Genomic DNA, 18,870 nt, shown 5'->3' on the forward strand with positions numbered 1-18,870 from the left:
AGGAGTTCATTGGGTCTTTGTTCACCAACGGCCTAGAAAGTGTCTGCACCTGTGTTCATTCACTGGGTTCTCACTCGATCTGCACAGTAGTATCTTTTCTCCTCTTCAAGGCAACACCGTTCAGCTGCTAGGAGCCACATCTCCTGGCCTCCTTCCTGCCTCCCTGGCCACTTGGATCATCTTTTGATGGATCTGCCTCCTTCCCCCAGTCTCCAAGTGTAAGTTCCTTAGAAGGTCTGATGCCTAAGTGGCTCCCTGAGAGAGTCTGTCTGATTCAGTTGGTTTGGTGGTCGATGTCAGCAGCATCTCTTTTAAAAAACTTTTAAGTAATTCACTGAGCAGCCAGAGTCAAGAACCAGTTATTTATGTGCTAGTAATGCCCCATTTTTTTAAAAGGTGGAACACATTTTTAAAATTTTTTTCTAATTAGTTATACATGACAGCAGAATGCGTTTTGATTCGTTGTACACAAATGGAGCACAACTTTTCATTTCTCTGGTTGTACACAATGTAGCTTCGTACCATATGTGCAGTCATACATGTACCTAGGGTAATGCATCCATCTCATTCTACCATCTTTCCTGTCCCCATGCCCACTCTCCTCCCTCCCCTCCCCTTTGCCCAATCAAAATTCCTCCATTCTTCCCATGTAATGCACCATCCCCCCACCCCACCATGGATCAGTGTCCACTTATCTGAGAGAACATTTGGCCTTTGATTTTGTTTTGGGATTGTCTAACTTCACTTAGCATGATATTCTCCAACTCCATCTATTTACCTGCAAATGCCATAATTTTATTCTTTTTTAATGCTGAATAATATTCCCTTGTGTATATGTATCACAGTTTCTTTATCCATTCATCTGTTGAAGGGCACCTAGGTTGCTTCCATAGTTTAGTTTTTATGAATTGAGCTGCTATAAACATTGATGTGGCTGTGTCCCTGTAGTGTGCTGATTTTAAGTTCTTTGGCTATAGACCGAGGAGTGGGATAGCTGGGTCAATTGGTGGTTCCATTCCAAGTTTTCTGAGGAATCTCCATACTGCTTTCCATATTGGGTTGCACCAATTTGCAGTCCCACCAGCAAAGTATGAGTGTGCCTTTCCCCCCACATCCTCGCCAACACTTACTGTTGTTTGCATTCTTGATAGCTGCCATTCTGACTGGAGTGAGATGAAATCTTAGGGTACTTTTGATTTGCATTTCTCTAATTGCTAGAGATGATGAATATTTTTTTCATATGTTTGTTGATCGATTGCATTTCTTCTACTGAGAAGTGTCTGTTCAGTTCCTCAGCCCATTTATTGATTAGGTTATTTTTGTTTTTGGTGTTAAGTTTTTTGTAACTCCCCAATTTTGACCTCTGTCCAAGACCCCTCGGTTGGAGCTTCAGAGACACTACTTGGCATTTTGTTTGGCTGTCTCTTGGGAATTTCCATCTCAGTATGTCCAACATTGAGAGCTTCATACCCCAACTCTTGTCCTCTGCTAGCCCATGTTTATGGTTTGGATATGTGGTGTCACCCCAAAGTCCATGAGGGAGACAATGCAAGAATGTTCAGAGGTGAGATGACCAGACTCTGAGAGCTGCATTCTATCAGTAGGTTAATTCACTGATGTGGACCAGCTGAGTGGTAACTGTTGGCAGGTAGGGTGTGGCTAGAGCAATCAGTGGGAGAGTGTCTTGGGGTGTAGATTTTGTCCCTGGTGAGCACAGCTCTCTCTCTCTCTGCTTCCTGGTTGCTGTGTCTTGAGCTGCTTTACTCTGTCACACTCTTCCACCATGATATTCTGCCTCCCCTTGGGCTAAGGACAATGGACCGAACCTCTGAAGCCACCAGAATAAACTTTCCCTCCTCTATGTCGTCTTGTTGGGTTTCTTGGTCACCGCCACAAACAAGCTGCCCACAACACCCATCTCTTCCATCATCCACATCATCTTAGCCGACAGCATCATGATTCTTCCGGCCGCTCAAGTCCAAGACCTAGGAGTTGCCTTTGACCCTTCCCTTATCCTTGTCCCCTTCTTTTGGTCCATCTGCAGGTCCCGCTGACCCTCCTTCCAAAATTCCTCTGTGCCTTTCCATCCTCTTGCCGCTGCTTCAGCCAAAATCACCACCTGGATCATTGATTATAACAGTGTCCCGCCCAGAGGGTCCCACCCGGTTTTCTTGCCTTTATCCTCCCTGCTGTCCAAGGTGTTCTCTATGAATGGCCTGAGCGATCGAGCGTTCAGAAATGGCCAACAGAGATAACCTCATCCACCTGGGCTGTTTCTCAAGCATGAATTACCTTCTTGTGCCTTGTCGGTGGCTTTGGGATTTGGTCCCTGCTTCTCTCTCGGCTCTTCTGTCTTGCTCAATGGCTCCAGCTCCCCTGGCTTCCTCTTTCCCCTCCCCTCTCCCTCCTCCCCCTCCTCCCTCCCCCTCCCTCCCTCCCCCTCCTCCCCCTCCTCCTCCTTCTCCTCCTCCCTCTCCTTCTCCTCCTCCCCCTCCCCCTCCTCCGCAAAATGAACAACATAAACCCAAAGATCACCAGAAACGAAGCAAACAAAAGTTCAGGGCATCCAGATAAATTTGAATTTCAGATAAACAACAAATGAATGTTGAGTATAAGTATGTCCCAAATATTGCATGGGATGTACTTACACATAACTTTCTTAGAGTACCCCTGAACTACCGTGCCTGATCAAGCAGATAGTAGGTGATTAAGAAATATTAACGTGCTGAATAAATGAATTGAGAGTGAGCCTCAGAGCCAGGAACAGAGCCTTCGGCACCTTTTCCTGACCATCTTTATAGTCACACTCATCCCTCTTCTCTCCACTCTCCCTAATCCTGAGCAATCACTAATCTACTTCATTTATGATTTTTTTCTTTTTGAGAATCATAAAGTATATGATCTTTTGAAAATAGCTTCTCCCCCCATGCAACATAACACCCTTGAGATCTATTAAAGTTGTGTGTATCAACAGTTCATTGATTTTTATTGTGGAGCCTCCCGTGGTCTGAGTGTACCACTGTTTAGCCACGTCCCTTATTGAGGAACCTTTGCATCGTTTCTGGTTTTGGGTTGTTATACATAAAATTGCCAGGAATAGTGTTATACAGTTTTTATGTGGACACGAGTTTATATTTCTTTGGGAATAAATGCCCAGGAGTACAATTGCTGGGTCACAGACTATATATTTTATTTTTAAAGAAAGTGTCAATCTACTTTTACATTCAAAAAGCATAAAAGAATCTAGTTTATCCATATCCTCACTAGCATTTGTTATTATCACTATTTTCTATTTTAGTTGGTTTAATAGTATCTCATTGTGGTCTTGATTTACCTCTTTCTAATGGCTAGACACCATTAACACATTTATTTATTTATTTTTTTGGTGTGTGCTTATTTGCCATTTCTGGGTCCTCTTTGGTGAAATGTCTGTGTCTTTTGCCCATTTTCTCACTGACTTGTGAGTTGTTTTCCACGGCGGGGTTTTAAGACTTCTTTATTCTGGGTATGCTGCCTTTGTTGGCTCTGGTTTGTGATGTCTCTCTTCTAGTTCATCTTTTCATCCTCTTAATGAGATTTTTTTAGAGGAAAAGTTTTCCATTTCCAAGTCCAATTTATCGGTCTGTTCTTTTATGAATGATGGCTTTGGTGTCATGTTTAAGAGTTCTTCACCAAACTGCATCCCAAAGATTTTCTTCTAAACTATAGTTTTATATTTTACATTGAAATCTATGATCCGTTTTGAGTTAGTTTTAATATTGGGTATGAGATTTTGGTCAAGATATTTTAATTTTTTTTTTGTGCGTGTGTGCTTCAGTAGCATTTGATGAGATTACATTTCCTCCATTAAATTGCTTTTGGATCTTTGTCAAAGATTAGTTGGTTGTATTGTGAGCGACCATTTCTGGGTTTTATACTGTGTTCTGTCGATCTCTTGTCTCTCCTTTAGTCATTACCATGTAGATTTGGTATTTTATATATGTATATGTACACACACACACACACACACACACACACGATCCTCTTGGTTTACCAGTATCTTCTCAATGTTTTCAGTTATCCTGGCTCCTTCGCCTTTCTATATGCATTTTAGAATAATGTTGTTTTTAATCTACAAAAAGACCTGCTGGGATTCGGATAGAAATCCTGTTAAACGTCTATATATAAATTTGGGGGAGACTCAAGATCTTTACTATCCTAAGTGTTTTACTCACAAACACCATCGCTCTGGTTAGTTAGCTCTTTCACTTCATTGTCTTCAACATATAATTCCTGTACATATTGAGTCATATTTACACTTCAATGTTTCATTTTACTGAGCAATTATAAATGATATACACATGGTATACATTATATATATATATATATATATATATATAATGGTATATATGTATAAATGGTATATATATATATTTGGAAGACATTTATCTATTAACTGCTTCTAATATAGCTTTTTTTAATATTTATTTTTTAGTTGAACACTATATCTTTATTCATTTATTTTTATGTGGTGCTGAGGATTGAACCCAGGGCCTCACATGTGCTGGGCGAGCGCTCTACCGCTGAGCCACAGCCCCAGCCCCTCTAATATAGCTTTTGCAACTAGTTTATCTTATATTTTATCGGTTCTTCTTAGTTATACATGACAGTAGAATTCATTTTGACAAAATTATACAAGCATGGGATATATCTTATTCTGATTAGGATCTTATTATTATTTTTTTTAGGATCCTATTTTTGTGGGTGGGCACAATGGTGGGATGCACTTAGGTATTTTCATATGTGTATACAGGAAAATTATGGTGGATTTATTCTACTGTTTTTCCTACCCTCTCCCCTTTCCTTTTGTCTACCTTTGTCCAATCTACTAAGCTTCTCTTCTTCCCCTTCCCCTATTTGTTGTGGGTTAGCTTCCACACATCAGTGGAAACATTTGACCTTTGATTTTTTTGGGATTGGTTTATTTCACTTAGTGTGATAGTCTCCAGATACACCCATTTACTAGCAAATGTCACCAAGTCATTCTTTTTTATGGTTGAGTGATAGTCCATGGTGTACATATGCTACCATTTCTTTATACATTCATCTCTTGAGGGGCACCTAAATTGTTTCCATAGCTTTAGCTATTGTGAATTGTACTACTATAAACATTGCTGTGGCTGTGTCACTGTAGTATGCTGATTTTAAGTCCTTTGGATATATGCTGAGGAGTGGGGTAACTGGGTCAAATGGTGGTTCCATTCCTAGTTTTTAAATTGCAGTTTCCATGTGCTCATGGTAGAATTATGTGTTATAATTATGTATAGGTGCTTAAAGAAACATAATAATGCAACTGATTTTTGGGGGTGTGTTTATTTTGATCTTGCTGAGCTCATTTATTAGTTCTAGTTTTTGATTTTTTTTGTAGATACCTTAGGATTTTTACATCATCATATCAGATGTAAGTATGGACTGCTCTGTTTCTTCCTTTCTGGTTGGTGCACCTTTTATTTCCTTTTCTTATCTTATTGCACTGGCTAGAATGTTCAACATTAAGTTGAGTAGCCGATGTGTGGATGGGGACATTCTCCTCTTGATTCTTGTCAGCTCATGTTTTTAAACACAAATTTACATGATGCGGTAGGGAGATTGACAATGTGTGTCAAAATAAATCTAACCCTGAGTCAAACCAGATCCCATAACATACTGTCTTTGTGATCTTGGAAAAGATCTCCCAACATGTTTGCTCAACTTCAAGGTTTAGATAATTGTATTTATACTTTGGCTTAAGTTATTGAGCAGAGCAGAGGTTAGGAGCACAGACTTGGGCGTCAGTTTGCCTGGGTCAAGGTTCCCGTACCACCACTCTTGAGTGCGCAATCTTGAGCAAGTTATTTACTCTTTGTACCTCGATTCCCTCATCTGCTAAGTGGGCAGAATAAGACCAACTACTTCATGAACTTGTTGCAGAGATTGAATGAGTTAATAAATGTTAAGTGCTTAGAGTAGTAACGGGCACAGAGTGAGAACTATAGAAGTGATTTTGTTGTCATTGCGACATCTGAACAAAACAGGATGTAGAAAATACATAGCACAGTGCAGATGCTCAGTAAGATGCTGTCCAACCCCAGTCCCATGCTAATTAAAAAAAAAATTAAACAAGAGCAAAGAGCTTGCAATGAAAAGCTCCAATCATTTCTGCTCTCTGGAGACCATCATTTTTAACTCTTTGAGCATTTTTCTTTAAACATATAAAAATCTCCTTTACCTGTTCATCGATGGATTAACTTTAGATACGATCTATTTGCATCCTGTTGAGGATTCAACTCTCTTTTGCTCCCTGTCTCCCATCCTTCAAAATAATGAAGTTTTTTGACAATTTACCTCACTATCAAATACTGTGATAGAAATAAACCCAAAGGTGTATTGTGATTTTTGTTTGTTTTCTTGAAAAATTGCCTGCGCTCCACTCTGTAGAATTTCTAATTGTCTTACTATTGTCTTCTTTCTTCCTTTTTATTTGTACTACTTTTCCCCCCTAATATAGACACCTTTTTTCCCCAAGGGCTTCATCGTATCAGTTATTCCAATCAGATCCACTGTTTCCCCCTGGGGACGTCCAGTCGTATATTGTTTTCTGTTACACAGTTGTCAGGACAGTATCGAAAAAATACAATAAAATAAATAAATGTGTCCTATTCTCTTTCTCATCTGGTGCCACTCCCACTGGTGATGGTCACTTGTCTGTGTTTCTTTCTCCTCTCTCTCTCTCTCTCTCTCTCTCTCTCTCTCTCTCGCTGTCTTTCCTTCCGACCTTTTGGTCACTTTGATGTTGCTTTTTTGGTCCGTGCACTTGGCCTCCTCCACGGTCCTCTCCCAGGATTGTTATCTCTCTGTCACTCAACGTCTGGCTCATTCCAGGTCAGCATTTCGAAGTGTTCTCATTTACCTAGGGCACCCCAAAGATGCCTTGATCCACAGCTGGAAGGGCAATTGTTCTAATGCGGATACGATTGAGGCAAATCTCTGGCGGGGAACAGCAAGCTAAGGGCAGCCGATAATGACAAAAAACCCAAGTTAGGCATAAATGCTTCAGGCATGACAAGGACACAGACGGGAAGAACAGAGGGTCTGTTTCAGCAGAAAAAAAAAAATCTCCATCAAAAAGAGAAACCTTACCTGAAGCAGCACCCCGTCAAGGTGGGGGGCCTTAGAAAACCCAGTTTCATATTTTAGGAGATAGTAGCTCACTTTTGTTGACAGGTCATAAGTCAAGAAGCAAATTGAATCAAGAGTTCATTGAAGCCAGGCGCGGTGGCGCATGCCTGTCATCCCAGTGGCTTGGGAGGCTGAGGCAGGAGAATCGTGAGTTCAAAGCCAGCCTCAGCAATGGCGAGGCATTATGGAACTCAGTGAGACCCTGTCTCTAAATAAAATACAAAATAGGGCTGGGGATGGGGCTCAGTGGTCGAGTGCCCCTGAGTTCAATCCCTGGTATCCCCCATCCCCCCAAAAAAAGAGTTCATTGAAAAACACCATTTTGGCTATAAAGTTGGTCCCAGAGCAGTAGGACTTAGGAAGGGTTTTGAACTTATTATTGGTTGATATTGGAAGTGGAACTTGGAAAGCTACATTTTTCAAATTTATGAAGCAATGCCCAAGCATGGTGCCCTTGCCTCTGAAGTCCCTTGTGTTAGCTAAGGGCATCATCTGGACCAGTTGTTCACCTACTCGGCTGTCATTGTCCATTCTCTCCTTATTAATTCCTCTTGTGTTTGAGCTTGAGTTGCCTCTGCAGTCTGACTTTTACCCCTTCCTCCCCAAGGTTTAGCACTACGATGTATTAAAACAACCAGATTTGGACCCAGGATCCTATGTTGCTTCATGCAGGGAATTTAGCACTACTGTTTTTTTTTTTTTTTTTTACCCTTCTCTTGGTATCTAGTAAAGATTTTGGTTTAGTTAGGACATTACCAGTCATCCTAGATTCTTCCTGGCTTGAGTGGTAACTGCTCTTCTAGTTCTTGCCATACTAAATGAGCTGCCAACACTGGTTGGGTCTTGAGTTGGATCTAATCCTAGTTCTGTGTTGCCCCAACTCATTCCCTCTTCCCTGCCATAGGAGGGGACCTACCAGGTCTCTGGTGTGCAGCTTCATGATTTCTTTTCTCTTACAATATGACTTAAGGGTTTACCATTCCCATCATGAAACTATACCTTGCTTTTCTTCATGCTGCTATAACAAAATGCCTTAGACTGAGTAATTTATAAAGAAAATATTTAATTTATTGATTATTTTTCTCATAGATCTGGAGGCTGAGTGTGGGGCTCCCATATCCTGCTCAACTCCTAATGGCCCCACCTTTTAATATGATTGCCCTGGGAATTAAGTTTTGATGTGAATTTTGGAGGGAACATGATCATTCAAATCACAGCATGCCTCAGTCTCAAGGAAGGCTGAACTTGATTTTCCATTTTTACCTTTTCAGTCATTTAGCTGAATAGCCACAGAGACTATGCAGGGCAATAGTAAATAAAAAGTTCACTTATGTCTTGGGATCTTTGTTCTGTTTTCTTTATACTCTTCCCCTCAGGGATCCCTTCCAGAGTTTCAACAAAGTTATCAGGTATGTGACCCACGCTCCTAAGTATCAGCAACGTACTTGGGAACTGGAAGAAGACGACTCACGTGTTTGAAACAGTTGTTCTTCATGTGCATAAAAATTTTAGTACACAGTTAAAAAAAGGGTCTATAACCTACAACTGGAATTTTGCATAAGGTAGGATGGTAGGGAGATTTCTGACATGATCAGCAGACCTAAAGTTTATGAATGAAATATGCATTTTGCTAAGGAAACGATGTTCTGTAGGTGGTGATTAGGTTCCCAGGCTAGCCCACAAGACCAAATTCAGCCATAACATTAGTGAATACTAGTGCTCTCCTCATCATTCTATGGGATCAGTCACCCCATGGGATTTACGGGGGTAACTTGTGGTGAGCCGTTCTAATTAGACCGTGGCCGCCATTAGAAGATGGCGCCGGCTTCCACTGTGGCCTGTGATAAACAACTCCTTTTATGGAGAATTGGCACGCAATCCCTTCCCACCCTATGAGAAAGGTCCACGTGGCAGCTTAGGATTGGTATGCGGGAGGCTTTATTAGGCTGTGCTTGGGCGCTGGGCGGCGGGTCGCTAGAAGATGATACATGAATCAAGGCCTGAATAAACTGCTGAAAGAAGAATCCTGTGTCGTGTTTTCCCTTGCCGGCGAGGGGTCCCGACAGTAACTCATACCAAGTTCTCCCTGGGGGGGAGGGGAGATAGAGAGATCTGTCTCCCACCTACGCTCGTATCAATGGTAATACTTCCTATCGTCTCCATATCTTCTTATCATCCACAACTGCTGGGTGCCGCAGCAAGGCCGCCATTAAAATTCCAGGATTTTGCAACCCTGCAATTTTGCAAATTAATGCAATTTGGCACTGTCTACCATTGATGTGGTGGCACCGCCCACATCTTCACTGAACATCACATCTCTACGTCCAGCTACGTACAGACATCTTCATTGTCACACTGAACTCACCCCTCCCCAAACTGCCACCTGTATCCTCTCTAATTTGATGGTCCATTGACCCAGTTGTCCTGGACAGAAACCAAGGAGTCACTCAGGACGTCCACATCCTCTCCTAGTCCTTCGTTATTGTCAACAAGTGTCCTGTCACTGTGTCCTGTCGGTTCTCACTCCAGACATGGAGCACTCTGTTCCTTTGCTCCCCTTTGCTCCAGCTCAAGGTCATGACCTTCACTGAGGCCTTCCTATCTTCTCCTCTGGAGCGTGGCCTTCATCCCTGAAGCTGTCTTGCTGTTCCTTTCCAGGTAGCGTGGCCCGTCTCAATTCCACACTTCAGCCAGAGGGTCCTGCTAGAGCATGAGCCTGCCGAGACCTGTGGCTCCTGAAGGGGCCTGGGTTAGGTTCCATCTCCTTGTCCTGACACTCAGGGCTCCTGGCAATTGGTCTCTTGACAGTTCCCCTTTTGCTTCCACTATTTCATGAGGGATTTTATTCGTTCATTCATTCTATAAAACATGTATCAGGTGGCCAGGACTGTCCTTTCTTGGCACTGGGAATGCACTAGTAGACAGAAGCAACATTCCTGACCTCACGGAGCTTCGTTCTAGCCGGGGAGAGAGACTATCTCAGAAGGCGTAAGTGCAATCGCGACAAAGAGGTTCAGGAAGGAGGAGGGAGTAAGAGGAGGGGGTTGCAATTTAGAAGAGGGTCATTCTTCACTAAGCAGGTGAGATTTCAATCCAGACTCGAAGGAGGTGGAGTGTGGGGGGCGGGGGGGGGGCAAGTCATGAATAGCTAGAGAAGGGAACAGAATGTGCAAGGTCCCTGAGGTTTATTTCAAGGCTCAGTAATAAGGCTTAGTGTGGCTGGGGCCGAGTGGGGAGAGGAAAGGGAGTTGCTCAGGGCAGACCACACAGGACCTTGTGGGCCATTGGAATGACTTTGGCCTTTGCCCTAGGAGAGATGGAAGATGATTGGATTATTATGAACATGAGTGAAGTGCTCTCTCTGTGTGCTTTAAATGAACCACCTTATCCCTAGGGTGTGTTTGTTATAATTCTTTTTGCAAACGGGCCTTAACCCACGTTGTTCTCTCTGCCTGTGATGCCCACCCTCACTTCTTCTGATCCTTTTTGTTTCTTTTGAGAAGGAGAGCATCTCGGTCCTCATGGATAAACTTTTTTTTTTTTTTCTGATCAAGCTGGGAAATGGCAAGTGGCATATTCCCATTAGCTCTCTGCTTTTCTTCTAATAAATTCCACAGCATTCATCAAACAAGTATGTATTTATTGAACACCTATTAGGTGCTGGGGATTGCCATGTGATCAGGTTCTGTCAACAGTTGTTTTATTATCTAGCTGCTCTGAAAATGGATATATATATATATACACACACACACACACACACAGAACCTGATCACATGGCAATATATATATATATATAAATTTATATATATATAAATTTTTTTTTGGTACTGGAGATTGAACCTGGGGGTGCTTAACTGCTGAACCACATCCCCAGCCCTTTTTATTTTTTATTTTTAAATTTTGATACAGGGTCTTGCTAAGTTGCTGAGGGTCTCAATAAGTTGCTGAGGTTAGTCTCCAACTAGAGATCCTCCTGCCTCAGCCTCCCAAGCTGCTGAGATTACAGGCGTGCACCACCATGTCCAGCAATAATAGATGTTCTGAAACAACAAATACTTTTTCAGGCTTCTAAAGTACACATTTAAAATTGCAAGGCGAGACAATGCTCCTTGACTTACAGTGTGTTGCTTCCCTGTAAACCTATCATGGGTTGAAAATGCTGTAAGTTGCTATTGCATTTAATACACCTAACCAATCCTATATCCCAGCTTAGCCACACAGAACACTGTAGAGTGTACGCTGTCTGCTCTTGTGATTGAGTGACCGACCGGGAGCTGTGGCTCATGGCCACTGCCCGGCATCACGACACAACATCATACTGCCCAGGAAAAGTTCAAAATTCAAGCCTGGAAGTGTCGTTTCTACAGACTGTGTATCCCTTTCACATTATCCTAAAGTCAAAAAAATCTCAAGTTGAGTCATCATACTTCAGGAACCATCTGTACCGTGATTTCTCCTTTCCTGGGAAGTTCACAGTCAGTTGAAGAACCCACCAGGTCCCTCAGCACCCCCAAACCCCCTTTTAAAATAACATACCAGCTCTCGTCCAGACTGTATTGTTTAAATGTGGCTGGATGGATCACACTGTTATGCATCAGGGAAAGAGGCAGAGAGTTTGTTGTGACTTGTAATCTGACCTTGAACTAAGGTAACCTTGAGTGGAGGAGCCAGCCCTCCCTGTCAGACCCGGCCAGCTGACAGGGTTAAGGTGGAGGCCCTGTGGAGGTCTGGGACCAGCCAGCTTCTCATTTGTGTGTTTGGTCCTGGAGCAGTGGGAGCCTCTTCACCATCTGGGGGGAGTTCAGGTCCCATTTGCTTCTGTTGGTGGAGAAACTTTTCCCCTTGAACTCCCCCCTCTCCTTGTTGAAAGGGGAGGGTGGTGGCGGAAATTGGCTTGTCGCCAACTCCTCTGAAAAATGTCTATTTACCGTGCCTCACGAAGAGATGTCAGTGATTGACTAATGATGCTTGGGTTCTTGACTGCGAGTCTGTAGGGGATGCCTCTCTCATTTGCCACCTGAAAAGCTGCAATTACCCAAATTGCTCATAATGCTTCTCCTTTAGGAGTTCGCATTAGGAAGCCCTTCAGGAGAACTCATTCATTTCTCTCCCCATGGCCCTTTAAGCGAGCTTGCGCTACCCAAGCCTCATGAGCCTACCTACCCGAGAGGGGTGACTCACACATTTTGATGTTCAAGACTTAGTTGGTGGCAGGATGGGAAATATTTGGGAGTCAACTTGCTAAAAAAAAAAAAAAGTTAAAAAGCTCTGATGTGTAGCTCTTGCTGCTTTCCCTGGCATCAATTCTAACATGGACAAATGGAAACTTCCCATGTGATGTCACTGGTCCCTCTCATGAATCACAGGAGCCAGCTCCAGGGCCCCAAGTATCTACCCCTGGCTCATCTCTTAACCTGTTCACAGGTGGGTCATCTGCAGCTCCCAGAGAGGAGGCGGGGTTGGGCTGATGGCAGCATCCATAACTGAGAAGCCATCCAACGTGATTATCAAGGGCATGGACTTTGATCTGTGTGTGGTGCACATTTAAGTACAATTTTCAGCTCTGCCGCTTAGTATCGTATTATCTTGTGCATGTTACTTGCTGTAAATAGGTGTATGTTGGGTTGGGTGTGTAGCTTAGTGGTAGAGCATTGCCTAGCATGCATGTAGTCCTGGGTTTGATCTCCAGTAAAACACACACACACACACACGCACGCACACGCACACACATGCACACACACAAATATACACACATAGAAACTTATATTTGTGAAGTACTTAGAATAGTGTCAATCACCCAGTATGTGTGCAAATATTTATTGAATAAATAAGATCCATTCCACAAATATTTACCAAGTACCTAGTTTGGGCCAAGCATATGGAGTAGGTGTTGTAAAGATGACAGAGACTGAAACACAGATTCTCCTCCTAGGAGTTCCCAGGGGAGGATGGGGAGGGGAGGGTGTCATGCATTGCCTGATAAAGAAAGTGAAGATAACTAACAACCACTGAGAACTCTGTGACAGATTCTGTGATGTGTTCCTAATATATATTATTTAATGTCTCTTTGTATCACTGAAGAGGTACATCCTGATTTTTAAAATCCTTATTTAAAAGCTGTTAGTAAAACTCAAACATTTAAATACACTTGGTCATTTATGGTTTTCTCAAAGGTTACCAAGACTTTCTTTTCATTATCCATTTTTTTTTCTGATGGAGTATTTATATTTTCAATTAATTTTTGTAAGTTGTGTAGTTTGGAAATTTAAAACGTACACAAAAGAGAGACAGGGTTATAATGTACACCTACGTGCCCATCGTCCAACTTCACCAATTATTAACCTCTAGCCAGTTTGGATTCATTCATACCCCTGCCCATTTCCCCCACCTGGATTGTTACAAAGAAAACCATAGACATCATATAATTCCATCTACCTGAGCTCCATTTTACAGATGAGAAAAAAAAAATGAGGCGTAGAGAGTTTAAAATGATTGGGTCAAGGTCACACAGGTAACAAGCAGCAAGTGTGAGACCTGAACCCTTGTCTGTTTCATTCCACAGCCTCCACTTTTCACCAGAATGCTAAAATTTGCAGAAGGTTACAAGTATCCCAAATAAAGGAAAGAAATGGGAGCACAGGGGCTCAGAAAGGAATGCAGGAGAACTTTGCAAAATAAATGGTATTTCAGGATGGATGAACTTTGTGTTACTATAACAAAATACCGGAGGAAATTAACTTGCAAAAAGAAAAGTTTTTTTTATTTTTTTATTTTTTTCAGTTTCCAGCCCAAGATTGGGTGGCTACACTTTAGGCTTCGGGTGAGAACACTGGATGGCGGTGGAAGGAAGTGGGTGGCAAAGCAAATTGCATTTCTTCTAAGTCAGGAAGCAGAAAGTGAGAGAGAGGATGGGCTGGGGTTCCACAATTCCCTTGAGGGCACATCTCCAATAACCAAAGGACCTTCCATTAGGCCATGCCTCCTAATGGCTCTCCCACCTCCCCAGAGTGCCACCTTGAAAACCAAGCCTTTGATCCATCATTCTTTGGGGGATTTTCAACATTCAAATGGTAGCACAGGCTATTGGAAAGGAAGTAGGGATTTTCAAGAGCAAAGGAAACCTTGCTTTGAGGCACAGAGGAGAGCAGACGTAGGATGGACCACGGGATTGAAGACTATTGTTCAAGGGTTGGCTTGTGGATTGACTAGATCAGATTCCTCTGGGGGGGCTTGTTTGCAATGCTGATAGCTGGGATCCCCTCTGGGCCTCCTGAGTCTGGCTCTCCCGGGTTGCGTATCTTCAGATATATTTTTTAACAAGTTCCCCTTGAGTTTCTGATTGTATTTTTCTGTCTAGTTTGAGAACCAAATGGAGCCATCCGCTGGAACTAGCTGGACTGTAGGGATAATCGTTCAGAAATTTTTATTTTGCTTTACATTGTGCATTCAAACCTGCTCTGTGTCCCCTAGAGAAATCCTGGGAAGCCCCAGGACTTTCCTGGTTACTGTGGGTCACTCAGTTCTCTATTCATCTGAAGCCACAGAAAATCTCATTTCAGCAAATATATGTAATACTTCAAATTCTATTTAAAGATCTTTGAAAGGCTTTTTTGTACCCATGCTGGGGTGTGCTTTGGGCTGCAGGTCACCATGGGACAGGTGGGCTTGGGGGGGCGTCGATTCTCCCTTTCCTGGTTTGCTTGCCCTCTTCCTGCCGTACTCACGAAGCTGACTACCAATTTTCCAGAGCTGCCTCAGGAGGTGGTAGGAAAATTCTTACTTTGACTTTATTTTTTTTATTTTTTATTTTTTTTTTTTTACCTATCCCTTACTTTTACTTTAGCATTGCATTTTGGACAATGTATTATTTCAATTTTCTGGCTCACTACATTTGCTCTTCATATATATTTGTCCTGTTGTTTAGCTCTTTTTTTTTTTTGTTATTGGATTCTTAATTTTGGCAATTATTTCTTTAAATTTATAAGTACACAGTTCCGTTTTGTTTTTGGAAGTCTCATTTTGATTTAAGCATGTGATATCACCTCGACTGTCTCAGAGTATATTAGTCATACTTACTTGAGGGTCCTCTTCCGATTCTTGCATTAACTCTGCCTCCCATGGTAGTTCCTCTGTGTTTATTCAGTCTCCCACCTTCTTTCATGATCTTTGCCTCAAAAATTTGATTGTCTGGCCTGATTAGTGAGACTCCTTGAGCACAGCTGGAAACCACTGTTCCCAGGGAGTGAACGTGGATTTTGATGACCAGGGATTTGTTCTGGGGAATATGTTGGACATATCATGATTTTCCCTAAGGAATACACAAAATACCTAGCTTCTGAGGATGGGGACTCAAATGGAAGGGACTTGGGGACTGTTAGTTTAGTTATGAAGGGTCCCCCCCAAAGCTCACGTGTGAGACAATGCAAGAATGTTGACAGATGGAATGATTAGATTGTGAGAGGTATAACCTAATCCGTGGATTAATCCACAATATGGATTAACTGGGCAGTAACCATAGCAGGGAGGGTGTGGCTGGAGGAAGTGGGTCACTCTGGGTGTCCCTTTGGGGTTTATATTTTGTCCTAGGTGAGCAAAGTTCTCTCTCTGCTTCCTGGATCCTGGGTCCTATGCACTTTGCTTTATCATGCTCTGCCACCATGATGTTCTGCCCCATCTCTGGGCCCAGAGCTATGGAGTGGCTGACCCTGGGCGAAACCTCTGAGGCTGTGAGTCAAAATAAACTTTCCCTCCCCCTGTGTTGTCCATCTCAGGTATGTTGGTCACAACAAAGCAAAAGCTGACTAAAACAGGGACATTGATCAGTTTCTTCTCCCTCAAGCCCCAAACCTTCCTTATGGAATTCTGTGGCAGTTCCTCTGCCTTATTAAGAGGATTTTTTTTTTAATCCAGACAATCAGTAAGGTCAGCATGATTTTAACATCTGGTCATTTATATGCTATTCATGTTTATTATATTTATATTCATATCACAGGGCTACGGTCTGAATGTTGGAGTCACCCAACATTCATATGTTGGAACCTCATACCCAACGTGTTCATATGAAGTGGGGCTTTGGGGAAGTACATAAGTCATGGAGGCTCTTCCCTCATGAATGGGATTAGTGTTCTTATAAAAGAGACTTGGGAGTGAAAGAAGACCGGACAAGGCTGAGGATGAAGAAATGCCCCATTATTGAGGAATACCTCTGCATATTTATAGAGCTGGGGGAGGTTTGACATTTATGACAGTTTGGCCCAGGGTGCTTTCTGATTGGTGGGTAAGGATCATGTGAGCCAGCAGGGCTAGTCTGATTCGTGGGCAAGGATCATGTGAGCCAGCAGGACTAGTCTGATTGGTGGGTAAGGATCATGTGAGCCAGTAGGGCTAGTCTGATTCGTGGGCAAGGATCATGTGAGCCAGCAGGGCTAGTCTGATTGGTGGGTAAGGATCATGTGAGCCAGCAGGGCTCACCATTGGATGGCTCTTCTCAGGGGATGGGGAAGTTAGTCTTTGGAGCCAGGGCGACTCCCAACAGGGAGAACTCCTCAGCCCATCACCACCTGAGGATGCTGCAGTGGGGGGTCCCCTGTGAAGGAGAGAGAGCCCTCACCAGAGCCTCCATCCTGGATTTGCAGCCTCCAGAACTCTGAACGGGACACTTGGCTACAGAGTGTTAAGCAGAAAGGCACTTATTAAAAAATAAAAATAAAATAAAATGAAATAAAGAATCAGTATTTTGCTGAATGGTGAAATGCTAAAACAATTCTTCCCAAGGTGAGAAGTAAAATGAGGGCTACAATCACCACTACTAATGTCTTTTTAAAAATTATGCAAGTCATGCATATTATAATATAAAATTTAAATGTTATGGAAGGACATAATGAAACGTGAAAGCCCTCTCCTGTGATTCCATACTCTTAAAGTAAATAATATCAACTCAATTGTTTGATGCCTTTTCCCTCAATATTATTTTCTTAAACAAGTATTAAGATTTAGTATGTATTTTGGATGGGCACACAAGGGGACCAAAGAAGTATCTAACACATTGAGACATTCAGTATAAACTAGCATGGCAATTTTAATTTTGGACACACGTTGTTGCTATTTGTATGTTTTTCAGTGATCTGTTGATGTGTAAGAAACTACCCCACACTCTGTGGCTTGAGATAACAGCTATTCTATTTGTTTATGATTCTGTCAATCGGGGAAGGTTTTTCTCTATCTCTATGAGGCCTTGCCGTGTGGCCCAGCCAGCAGGGAGGCTTGGTGTCTTCCAAGGGAGACCAGGGCACTAACGCAGTATCTCCTGGGGTTGCAAAGGTTGAGGCACCGTGCGGCTTCCATGCATTCTAGCGATTAAAAGCAAGCCACAGACCCAGCCTAGTATCAGAGGCAGGGAACTCCACAAGGGCATGAAGTCCTGGAGTCGTGGTTTGTTGGAGTCCCAAGTGAACGGGCGATCACCCCTGACGTCTGATTTCACTTATAGACAACCCGAGGGAATCATTCAGCCCAATGACGGATCACAGAGCAGATGTCAAACACTCATATACCTACAGCAGTGTCACAAAGTTTAAAAGAACCAAAGATTGCATTTACAGAGCCCATGATAACCTAGTTTACAAACATTTTTAAAAAGGTTTTTAGTTGTAGATGGACATAATACCTTTGTTTGTTTGTTTATTTATTTTTTTTTATGAGGTGCTGAGGATCAAACCCAGTGCCTCACACATGCCAGGCAAGCGCTCTACTACTGAGCTACAACCGCAGCCCCCAAAGAATATTTTGTTATAGTTTAAGTAGGAGTTGTTTCCCCCAAAAGCTCATGTGTGAGATAATGCAAGAAAGTTCAGAGATGAAATCATTGGGTTATGAGAGCTGTCACCTAATCAGTGCATTAATGCACTTGAATGGATTAACGGGGTGGTATCTGTAGGCAGGTAGAGTGTGGCTGGAGGAGGGGTTCACTGGGAGCATGCCTTGGGGCTTACATTTTGTCCCTGGTGAGCAGACAATCTGCTCTCTGATTGTCATATCTTGAGCTGCTTTCCTGTGTCACCCCCTTTCTCCATGAAAATTCTGGGGCACCTCGGACCCCGAGCTATGGAATCGGCCATCTATGGACTGAGACCTCTGAGCACCAAATAAACCTTTCCTCCTCTGTAATTGTTCTTCTCAGGTCTTTTTAGTCACAGCAGTGAAAAAGCTGACTAAAATATATTTATTTAGCCACTACCACATAATATTATGCCAGGCCCTGGTATACACAAGACAGACACAGGATTTATCCCTATGAAACTTATAAGTCTAAAAATATGCACACGCTAAGTGAGGTCCCTGATGTAGGAAAGAATTGAGTGTGTCAGTGAGCTGTAGCTGTGAGGAGCTGTGTAATAAATTGTAATCAATAATGCCCACATCTTATGATTTTAAAGCAACAAACATCTGGTTTTTTTTTCTGGGCAAGGACATGCAGGTTGCCGCAGTCTGGCTGGGCACAATCAGGAGCCACTTGTCAAAAGAAACTAACTTTATTTTTAGAACCACACACGCCAAACAAAACAGCCTCTCAGGAAAAACCCTCAGAGCCTCAACTGCCACCACCGGCTTTCCACAAGCCTCTCTCTCCCACACAAGCTTCTCTCCACCTCCCACAATCCTCCTGCTCTTGAG

General features: G+C 42.7%; 1 long non-coding RNA gene across 1 annotated transcript in view; it reads right to left on the reverse strand.

The window, feature by feature from the left end:
• Positions 1 to 15,834: 15,834 nt before the first annotated feature.
• Positions 15,835 to 18,870, reverse strand: part of LOC125612278 — a 12,091-nt gene continuing 9,055 nt past the window's right edge. Inside the window, exons 2-3 of the long non-coding RNA XR_007342573.1 lie at positions 17,573 to 17,577; positions 15,835 to 15,873 (exon numbers count right to left, since the gene is read on the reverse strand). This is a non-coding gene — a long non-coding RNA (uncharacterized LOC125612278). The remainder of the gene's footprint in view (positions 15,874 to 17,572; positions 17,578 to 18,870) is intronic.

The sequence above is a fragment of the Marmota marmota genome, unplaced genomic scaffold, assembly GCF_001458135.2.
Source record: "Marmota marmota marmota unplaced genomic scaffold, marMar, whole genome shotgun sequence".
Classification (NCBI taxonomy): Eukaryota; Metazoa; Chordata; class Mammalia; order Rodentia; family Sciuridae; genus Marmota; species Marmota marmota.